Source organism: Metopolophium dirhodum, chromosome 6 (assembly GCF_019925205.1).
Source record: "Metopolophium dirhodum isolate CAU chromosome 6, ASM1992520v1, whole genome shotgun sequence".
Lineage (NCBI taxonomy): Eukaryota > Metazoa > Arthropoda > Insecta > Hemiptera > Aphididae > Metopolophium > Metopolophium dirhodum.
In genome coordinates, this window is record NC_083565.1 from 25,796,428 (window position 1) to 25,808,793 (window position 12,366).

General features: G+C 30.4%; 1 long non-coding RNA gene across 1 annotated transcript in view; it reads right to left on the reverse strand.

Annotated features, from left to right (window-relative positions):
• LOC132946686 (uncharacterized) overlaps positions 1-12,366 on the reverse strand; it is a 327,529-nt gene that overhangs the window by 116,903 nt on the left and 198,260 nt on the right. The gene's annotated exons all lie outside the window — the stretch shown is intronic.

A 12,366-nucleotide genomic window follows, 5' to 3' on the forward strand; every position in this document is an offset into this window, starting at 1 on the left:
ATAAATAAACAAATATAATCATAATTTATATTTTAATAATCACCAATTAGATTGTAGGTAGCAACAAAATAATGATAATTTTCGCTACGCTAACCAGAAATGTTTAGCGCGCTATAGTATTTCGCTATCTAAGGCATAATGTAGCGACGCTACAAATAAAGTAGCGTGCTACTCCTGACCACTGCTAAAATTCTATAATTAACAAACACAGCTGTAATATTTGTAAGGCACAATATGTAATAGGTGACATAATATTATTATAGTTATCTATACTGGTCTGTAAATTATAGTATGTTCCTACCTACTTTATATTATATGGCATAAACAGAGTATGTATCAAAAATATTGTTACGTATATAACCTATTATAAATAATATGAATAAAATTAGTTCAATGTTAAATTGTCATATTGTTGTGATAGGTACACTATACATAAAATAACTATAAACATGCCTTTCTTAATTTTTAAATATATTTTACCGAACAATATCTGATAAATACCTTCATTATTCGATGTATCAATTTTATTCATCAAATATTTCAGATTTTACATTAAGCACCGGCTGCTCATCAGATTTTCTAATTTTTCTAGGTTCGACATAATATATTTTATTAATATATGAGATACCATAAAACATGGTAGGAATGGCTCCTTCAACAAGTCTCCATCGTTTGTATGGAATCTAATATAAATTTAAAATAAACGCTTTAGATGATAACATTTTAAAAAAAAAAATCACAAATATTATGTAACTTACTTTAAAAGGACCCGAACACCAACAATTTATTATGTCATCTTCATTAAAATGCTTGTCACAAACATAATATGTATGTTTCGTAAAAACAAAATCTTGTCGACACATTGCTTTTGCCCACTTTAGGGCAAGTTGTACCAGTCTAGTTTAAAGTTTAACTAGAGATTATCTAAACTTGGTTTAAAAATGAAACCTAGTTTACAATTTGCCATGTAGTTGTTCAACGGTAGTTTAAACTACAGAGTACAGATAGTTAAACTATAAAAAAGTTAGGTTAGGTTATAGCCAGGTTTATCAGAGCGGTCAGTGGATTCTATGAACGTTGGGACAGCTACACCACAACAACACTATTATTATCAGTGCATTATCACTTTTTGTTTAATAATGATAGCATGATAATTAATATTTAATAACATTAATTTAGAATTTAGAATTTCAGAATAATATTAATCTTTTATTATTTTATACTTTTAAAGTTTTATTTATCTATTTTATTTCATACATACATAAAATTATTTGCTAATACATAAGAATTATTAAGAAATGACTCCAATTAAAAAAAGAGCCACTAACTTTTCCTACAAAGAAGAGAAGACTTTGCTCGCTCTGGTTAAGAAATATGCTTCAACGATCGAATGCAAAAGAACAGACATAAACTCAAACAAATTAAAAGCAGCTTCCTATGAAAAATTAGCTATAGAATTTAACAGTGTTTGTGGTGAATGTTATCGGTCACCCAAAACTCTTCGTAGTAAGTATGAAAATATAAAAAAATGTGGCAAAAAAGTGTTTTCTGATGAAAGAGCATACCAACGTGGTACTGGTGGAGGACCTGCAAAAACCACCTCTTCATCAGAGATATAATCAGAGCTTCAGAAAATTCTAGGGAATTAGATGACTGGTTTCAATTCAGAGTTTGATGATGACAGGAATCTTACCATACCGGGAACAAGTAGTGTTATTAACTCAAGTAGTAATAGTGGTATGATTTTGGCCTCAAATACTGGATTGAAACCAATTGATGTAGTTTTGGATTGGTCTGAATATAGTCCAGACATGTTAAGAACTCGTCCCTCTCATGTACTTCAACCCATATCTCAACAAAATATGTTTGATGTATCTTTTAATGAAGAATCTGAAAATATAGATAGTGAAGGGGAACCAGTGATTGAGGGTAGATAAAAACCTTACTAATTTTTACTGATTATGTTGATTTAGTTGATCTATTATCCATTTTATTTATTTCAGTAGTAGACGATCGTAAAAATTCTGGTAATGTCCCTATTCAAAAAGAAGTTAAAGGTAAAAAAAATATGTTAGTATTATGTATACCTAATTTACTAACATAATATATTGCTCTTTTTAAATTGAATAATAATAATGCATATTGCATACTTACATAAAATAGTATCTATTAATTTTGTAAAATTCAAAAATACTAAAATAAAATTTAAAACTGTATTGTATTATATTATGTTAAAACACTTAGAAAAAAAAATGCTAATTTATTTATGCCTCAACATGAATAATGCATACATTACATGTAAATTGTGGGTATTGATATTAATATTGAGCTTTGTAGAAAATTAAATATTAATTTAAACAAATTTAAAAATAAGAAAATGTTGGTAGATTGTATTAAAAAGTTAAACTTTGATAATAATATGTAGTATAGTATAGTTTAATAATAATAATAATGAAATATCATTTTGTATTAAGTAGTAAGTACCTAACTTTATAATTTCATATTTCATAAAACGTTTTACCCATATCCGTGTTCCAAACACATTTTTTTAATTTCACATTTTGTATTTAATTGACAAGATCATTGAGCTATCAGTCAACTATTATTTTTTCCTATTTAGTAAAAACTTAAAATTTAAAAATTTAGTTCATTTTATTGACCATACTTACTTGATTAAAATAAAGAAAGTAAAAAGTTTTAATGAAATTATCAATGTTAAGTTACCTTGGACAATTTTCAATTTTCAACAAGTTTCTAGACTATATTATATTGAAAATGAATGTTAATGTTATTTTTGTAGAGTAAGTTTCTTTATGGTATACATACATTTCCATAATAATGATTTAGAAACTTGATGAAAATTTAAAATTGTCCAAGGTAACTTAGCTTGACAAATTTATTAAAACTTATTAATTTCTTGATTTTCAATGATGTATAGATGTTTCTAAAGTATAATTGCAAATGTATTTAAAATAATTAAAATATCACATTGTAGGTCATGCTCGTAACCGTCCATTACAAGATAAGCTTACTAAATGGGCCTCTGCCAAAACAAACTTAGTAGGGCTTCAGGAAGAACTAATGAGAAAGGAGCATAACCTTAAGATTGAATTAATGAATTCCAGACATAAGAACTCTGTTGAAATAGAATTCGCGAATCAGATTAAAGAATAGAGCTCATGAATCAAAAGCATGCCAAAGAAATGGAACTTTTAGATTTAAAATTAAAGGCTTTTCGAAATCAATAGTTAGAACATTTAGGTATATACAATTACCATACTATAAAAATAATTTTTGTTAAGTTTGTATTTTATATTACGCTATAGTTTGTTTAAAATTGTTAATCTATATTAAATTAAATTATTATATCATGTTTGTCTTGATAAAGACAAATTAAATTTTACATTGTTTCAAAGTATCTAATTAAAGTGTTTCTTGTAATTTCATTTGCCCCATTAGGTCGACGATTTTGTTCCTCTGTCCCTTGTTCAAAAAATGATAGATTGATTAGGTTTTCCATTTCTGTACTTATATTGGGTACTATTTCGTTTAAGTCTGCAGTTGCCACAATGACTGATTCAACTTTTGACACATTGATATTTATACCAATTGATAAAATTGGGAATCTACGCTTATACACTCCAAAACTTCTTTTAATACAATTTCCCGTTCTTATTATTGATTTGTTATATAACTGTTCAGTTTGTGTTGATGCAATTGACAACTTTCTCAATAGAAATGGTCTGATTGGATATCCACTATCACCTATAAGTAAACTATCACCCATTTCTCCTCTCTCAAATTTTCCTCGTATTGCGGAGTTGTTAAAAATTGTTGAATCGTGAGCACTACCTTGCCATCTTGCTACAATATTCATAAATTTAAGATTTGAATTATATATTGCCTCGACATTAAAAGAGAAGTATTGTTTTCGATTTCGATATATTTCTGCATCCTCCCCTCCAGGTGATCTAATTTTGATATGGGTGCAATCAATAACACCAATGCACCTTGGGAATTTACATTTTGCATAGAACTCTTGCCTAGTTACTGAAATTTCTTCTTCTGTCTCAGGGAACCTAATAAACTTAGAACAAAGTCTAGCTCTTGATACACATGTTATAGTTCTTGAAGCAGTTGATTTATACACCCCCACAAAATCACCTGACACAACCAAAAGCGAACCTGATGCAAAATACCTCAAAGTCATTAGTATCATTTGTCTTGATGTCATGACAAAGTTCCTGTGAAATTATAAAATCCATGTAATACTTACATTCTTAAGGAAAAATAAAATAAAATAAAATAGCGGTTAGTACACAAATTTTTCAGAATCAGTAGTGCTGAAGTAATATGCTTTAAGTGTATCAATGAATGTAATAATAACTTATACCCACCTATTTCCTACAGAGTAGAACATCTAGATTGTGGAGGGCTTAATTGTGTAAATTATTTTTGTTATAAATTATTAAAAGTTTTTGTTTTCATAGCTAGGTAACATTATAAATTGAATAGGAAATTCCCCATAATTTGTTCTACCCTTAACAAACAAAGTAAGTAGTAAGCAAGTTTACCAGAATGCTATTTACATAAGCAAGATATAGTCAATTTTTAAATTTTTAAATTGGATAATTTATATAAAGATTATTTATAGGAGGGCACAACGTCTCCGCTCAGTATCATTTTTTGTAATGTTAACAGATGCTCACAGACTTACACTATATGCAATGATTTATCATTGAACTCAAATATCACACAATGCATAGTTAGCATACAATGCTAACTACTCTAGGTACAACAGAGGCGCAGAGTAACCTAACCCACTTGTCCCCTATATTAAGCACTATTTAGTATTTTATTTTATTTTTATTCAGACGCATATCCTGGAGGAAAGCTAGTAGTACATAACTTTAATTACCTGTCTGTTGGATGTTCAATTTCTGGTCGAATTAGATCATGTACATACAATACTGCTGGTTTTGATAGACGAAACCTTTCTACAAACTCAAAATCACGAAGACATTAAAAATAATCTGAATGCTGCCTGAATATTCTTGGTATTCGATGTTCATTAGCAATAAAGTTTATAAGTTCAACAAAATCCTTATCCTCCGATATTTCGTTATTCATTTTTAATTAAGTATAAATAATTATTTGCACAATAAATTTTTATAACACAAATTATCATAATATCACAGTATAATAATTCATAGTTGTCAACAAATATTGCTAAACCTAGTTTAAACCATCAAGATCGATGGTTTATCTAAACTTGCTTTTAAACTGGGTTTAAATGTTAAACTAGTCTTGTACAACATATGATTTGGTCTTAAACCGAGTTTAAGAAAATTCTAATTTAACCTTAGTTTAAACTAGACTGGTACAACTGGCCCTTCGGAGATCTTCATTTTTGGGCACAGAAAAATATGAACTTTTTCAGTATTAGTCTTATACCCCGAAGTACACCCAATCACGCAACACTTGACCATTTTATAAATATTGACAGAAATCTAATGGCAGGTCATCTCACGATTGACACAAACTCAAGTAGTTACTCGAAAAAATTAATAAACATCGAGGTTTTTGGAGGGAAAAACATGATATTAATTTCACAATTGGGGAAACAGATATACGCGCGGCCTATAAATTTAGCGGGGAAAGCGAATAAGTCTTCGACGGGGAGGTCCGACGTCTTATAAAGGGGTTGGAGGCGACTCGAGTCGAAAATGTCGTTAAAATCGTGACGACGCTGCACTCTCCGCGATCGACTCGTCCGGAAGGAAGTGCGGCCTATACATTTAGCGGGGAACGCGAATAAGTCGTCGACGGGGAGGGCAAGCGTGTGAAAAAAAGCTAAAACTCGAATTTTGAAAAAAATCAAAAATGTTCGTTAAGAGGACGCCACACCACTCGTAATTCGATTGTAAAAACTGTTTCGCGCGGGACAACTTTTCTCGCATCATAACTATAATAGAATAACCAAAATTTTACAACACATAGAGAAGAATTTTATCTATGTCGTAGCGTTTTTATTTTTTGAAAAACATAAATACAATTAAAGTTATTGGTTTGAAAACATTAGGTTTTTTTGTATTTTTCAATTAATTATTAAAAATTATTGGTTAGTGTTATCAAAAAAATAACGACGCTACGACACAGATAAATTTCTTCTTTATAGGGATGTAAAATTTTGGTAATTTTTTTGTTAATATTGAAGGAGTAAAGTTGTCCCGCGCAAAACAATTTTTAGCTTGTGAAATTATTGTAAAATAATTTTTCTAATTATTATTGAATTATTCCCTGGTGGCGTAAAACGAATTAAATTAATATATTGAATTAATATTATAAAATTACAACAAAATAACTAAAACTGTTAGTCTTGGTTATTTAACCCGTCGTTGGTATCACTATGCAGAGTCCCGCCATTGGTATTGAGTGAGCGCTGCGCTCACCTCGTTGTTTTTTCATCATTATTTATTATAAAATGAACATAAAATATTGAAACCAACAACCAATTATTTAAATTTTAATCTTTTACAAAAAATTGTCTTACAATTTTTCTCAATTATAAATTGTTCACCACTAAAAATTAATTTATAATTGTTTATACATAATATAATCATTATCATTCAACTTGGCCCTAGTTGTCTGGAATATTTTGCGGATTATTATACAGTATACGCATATGAATATTGTGTGCTCCTTAAAAATAGGTCTAACGTTCCGAGTTTACGAAATAGTATTAGGTCGATCTATTGAGTGAGTGCAATGCTCAATTTATAGATATTAACAACATTGCATGTCGATATCTAATCGAGAATCATCTATAAAATTATTATATTTGCAAAAGTATATTTAAACATGTTTCGATTGAAGGTATAAATAATATCAGATGAATCGAGTAATAAATAAATAAGTGGCCCTCAAAATAATAACGAGGTGATCAGTCGCGACCACTAACGGGTTAATATTTAATTCCCTCTGTGTTATTGTATAATAATACACAGGATTTATAATATTTACGTAATCGACCACACCAAACACCATTGACATCCTACCGTCTGTATACATTTTCATCTTATTTACAGTTATTACGTCTTATTCTCCATGTAAAAAAAAAGTAAATTTACAGTACACCGTGCTATAGCGTCATATTTTAATATTTATTATTATATTACTATGGTATATTATTTAATTAGTATTACAATATTTCATTGCTTACAAGAGTGACCGGAAAAATGACCCACGAAAATGGAGTAGCTAAATAGCCTACACAGGACGCCGTGTTATGATAATTTTATTTCTGAAATAATACCAATTTTTCAATATTTATACAGAAACATTTTTAGAAAAGTTTAGTTGAAAATCGAAGCATTTTTACTGTTCCATCCAAAATGTGTTTAGACTGTTGAGAGATACTAAAAAAGGAATAAATAAAAAAATTACACAAAATATTATCATTGTAAAATTAGTACAGTCATCGCTTTGCTCAGAATCTAAAATGTCCAATATTATTTTCTAAGTAAAAATATATTGTCCGGTTCATAATTAAACAATCGTCTACAAATAACGTTATACGCCTGCCGATCTATAATTTAATGGTGTTATACATAATAATAATATGATATAGGTCAGAGGTCGGCAATTACATTTTATGGCGGTCCAGATAATTTGAAGAAAACAATGTCGAAGGTCTTAAAAAACTTAAAAATTAGTTGATATTATAATGTGTTTATTTTTGTGATAAAAATACAGTTCAAGCTATTTTTAAGCAAATTATTTAATTTAATATAATATTAGCCAGTTTTTCAAAATATTGTACTTACTCTTGGAGAACAACTATAGTTGATCAGAGTGTTTTGAAGGCGGTGATAAGTTAATCTTGAACAGTAATTATTCTTTAAAAACGTCATTTTGGATAACGAAGTTTCACATATGTATGTGGAACAAAAATATATCCAAATACAACATAAAATTATATATCTATTGTGTGCCGAAAACCAGCATTAAATTAATATTCTTGGGGGTCCAGTTATTTCCCCTCCATGGGCCGGATGAGTAATAACCGATGATTTGAGAATTTATTTTTATGGATTTGTGAGTAAAATTCTGTATGCTGTTGGTACTTATATTATTAATCTTTATCATATAATTAAAATATACAAGTATAAACTAATAATTAATTAGATATACCTGCCAAATACTCTGTTTACATCAACACTCGGGTGACCAAAATATACGTTGATTTTTTCAGTCCGCGAAAAAGGGATGCAGTTTTGTACCTATATTATAATATTATATCTATAAAATTCTCGTGTCTCAATGTTAGTTACCACACTCCTCCGAAAAGGCTTGGCCGATTTTCATGAAATTTTATATGCATATTCAGTAGGTCTGAGAATCAGCTACTATCTATTTTTCATACCCTTAAGCGATAAGGGTTGTCCAGAAAAAATAAAATAATAATAGTGTATTATATTATATTGGTTGCTACTGGTTAATCGGGCATGTTTGTTGATTTGTATTATTATTTTTTGTCAAACTTATATAACTATGTATAAAAATCTCGTGTCACGTGTTTGTCCGGGAGAAACTCCGAAACTACTGGACCGATCTTGATGACATTTTTACAATGTGTGTATTTTGGTCCAACTTAAAAGATAGGCCAATTTAAAAATGGAGTGGACCAACCCCGGGAGGTGCTTAAACGGGAATTTTGAGATTTCTGATGGAAATTTTTGTTTATAAATGGTTGCTATGGGTTTTTAAGCTATTATAATAATAATAATAATAAAAAAATATTTGCTTTACTTTTTAAATATAACTTATAGTATTAAAAATGTGAAATGAAAATCCCTGTATAGGCTAAACTTTGGAACTACTTATCAGATATTCTTGAATTTTTTTTTTAACGAAAGAGTATTTCACGGGGAAGATTTATATGAAAGAACATTTTAGGAAAATCCACCGGTGTATAATATATTGGTTGCTATTAGTTAATCGGGCATGTTTGTTGATTTGTATTATTGTCTTTTGTTAATACTCAATATACATATAATAATATATACAAGAAGATCGGATAAGTAGTTCCAGAGTTTAGTCTGTATAGTTTTAGTCTGTGTATTTATATAGTTAGATACACATATATATAAATTAATGTTTGTGGGTAGATTAGACCTCTGGGAAGAAGAAAATAGGCTAATTTAAAAAGGGTTAAAATTGGTTTTTTTTATTCATCGGATTTTAGTACGGTTAGGTTAGAATAGGATTTTGTATAAATTGGTTATATTAATCAAGGTGGAATTAAGTAAAAACGACAAACTTGGTATAACTTTGATAATTTAGAGTTAAATCATACACTTATGTACCGTACAAACAGCATGGGGTTTGCGATCTACCGCAGGTAGATTGCCTACCTGACAATATACTGCTGCGAATCAGAATTTTTATTCCGGGCAACGGAAAAGTTAAGATAAGTTTTAAACACCATACACCGAATATAATACAACGAATTGAACAAAGTTTGAGTCATATAGAGTAAGTACATTTAAATGACAACGAAGTGCACGGGATCAGCTAGTATATATAAAAATGAATGTTTGTGTGTAGATTAGACCTTCAGGAAGAAGATGGGCATAATTCTAGTTTAGCAACATAACGATTTTTAAAATTTTTTTTTCCAAAATATGTATTTTAGGGTGTTTTATAAGAATGAAAAAAAAAGCCCAGACAAACTTCGTGTTGAAGTTATTGATGAAAAACTTCAGAAACTTCATTTTTTCGTTACGCGCATTTTGTTTAAATAATATACTTAGAATTACGATACATACCACACGCGTCATTTTTTTAGTTTCATTTTCACAGATTTACATTTTTATTGACCTTGTTACCTACTTGAGGTGATTTTGCATAGCAAGTCGAGGGATATTTTCGATTTGCAGAGCGGAGTGCCGCAACACGCGCATAGGCATTGCCCATACCACACGCAAAAACTTCAAAAGCAAGTATGTTAGGTAAGTTTGGCTTTTACCAATCTATTAAACATTAAAACCACACCTTTTGAAAAAAAAAAATTTAAAAATATTCAATTCTAAGTATATTTTTTAAACAAAACGCGCGTAACGAAAAAATGAAGTTTCTGAAGTTTTTTAACAATAACTTCAAAACGAAGTTTGTCCGTGCTTTTTTTTACATTCTTATAAAAAACTCTAAAACAAACATTTTGGAGAAAAAAAAAATTTAAAAATCGATAGGTTGCTTAACTAGAATCGTTTCGAAGGGTTTCGAAGGCTAATTTAAAAAGTGTTAAATTTGATTTTTTCTTCATCGGAATTTAGTACGGTTAGGTTAGGATTTTGTATAAATTGATTATATTAATCCACCGTAGGTGGAATTCTGTAAAAACGAAAAACTTGGTATAACGTTGATACTTTAGAGTTAAATCATACACTTACCTACGTACGAACAGCACGGGGTCCGCGATCTACCTACCTAACAATATACTGCTGCGAATCAGAATTTATATTCCGGGCAACAGAAAAATTAAGATAAATCATGGTTGAGATAGGTATACAGGTTATTGCATATCGACTCGGATTGTTATCATCAGAAACAAAATGGCTGCGCCAAGGGATATCACAGATATGAATTTCTCTTATCATCAAAAATGCGCTGACAATAGCTAACAAAATCAAAATCCCGTGCATATATACTTGATTATTATTGGCTACCTTTACGCCAACAATATATTTAATTTTATATTTTAGTCTTGAAATTTGAACATAATTTTAAGTGCGTCTTTTTATATCTAAGATTTTAAAATTTAATTCAAGATTTTCAACCTTAAAGCAAAAAAAAAAAAAAATTGGAAAAATTGGAAAGTCCAATTACTTATTTATGAGCATTTGAAGTTCAAATTTTTACGAATTGTACTATAGCACAGTATTCACTCCATTTCTCATGGAACGATTTTCTTAATTGTTGTTCAAACATGAATATCCGTGGGTACCTGAAATTTACACCAAATATTTATTTTGTCAGTGTTTCTATACTTGATAAAATTTTCAAAATATTTTGACATGTTTTTAGCTGTAAACGGATTTTTCTTTTTATTATTATTGATAAATTCGCTTCAACAACAAAAATACGTTATTAGCGCACCTATAGAAATATTTTTTTTTTTAAATTACAATTTCTATTTCTTTAATAAATGTTAAATGTTTTGTCGTATTAATGTATATATAGTTTTAAATGTTATTTTAATATATTATTGTGTACTACACAATACGTCTTATTGTCACCATCGACACAATAAATTGACAGCGTGTGCGGATTCGACAGTCAGACTCTTGTGGATCGATGAGCGGATAGGCGCAGTAGGTACTTACTCTTACGTAAACACAATGTGAGGTTCAGAGAACAATAGTTGTAATTATATTATTATTTTAGATTCTGAGCCGAGCGATGAATGTATTTATTTTAGAATAATGTGTGTTTGTTTTATAAATTCCTTTTTCTGTCTGTTCTCACAATTTGGAGCAGAAAAATTTTCACCACACCGGTAAATATTTTAATACTTTAACGTGGCGAAAACCTTCAATATATTATTATCTCATTAAGATTTAGTACGTAACAAAGACATTGTTAGTCAATGCTCTTTATGCGTCCCAGTGGATTCCACGCTCACTGCAGCATGTTCAGTGGGGCCACTATTATAAAACTGTACTCTTTAATGCGATAAACAAGAAACGACATTTTACTGTGTAAACAGAATAATTTTATTAGATCATAATTTAATGAAAAATGTTTAAACAATTTATGTTGAGTCATTTACAATTTTGATAATATTTATGCCGAAAAAATGAGATACAGTGTACAACTCAAGTTGTAGAAAACAATAATTATTATAAGTAAAAAAAAAGGCATCGGGCAAGACGAGGCGATGTGTGGGGGGTACGTGATGGCGAGTGGGTGGTGATGCAGATAATAATGATGGCCACTGGTCACCTCTACACAGTTCTCATAGCCGGTACTACGGGGCGGACGAGAGTCGCGGGCGCGTTTGCTCTGGACGCGAAGACGACCATGGCAGCGGGCGAAGTTTGGCCACGACGGCTGCGAGAGCGACGACGACAGTTGACGACGAGTGGCCAGTGCGCGATGTAGTGCGCTTGACGGTACTGCAGCAGGCGCTGAAGACGACTGTTGTGACGGCGACGACGGTGACCGATGCTCGGAGCGAGCGACGAAAACTATAATATCGGCTGGCGGGATCAGACCACTGGGCGAAAAAGGGAGAAAATCTGCGGACAGCTTCGCAACGCGCCGCTGTCCTGATACTGTCCGTGGTTTTCGCCCTGGCGTCAC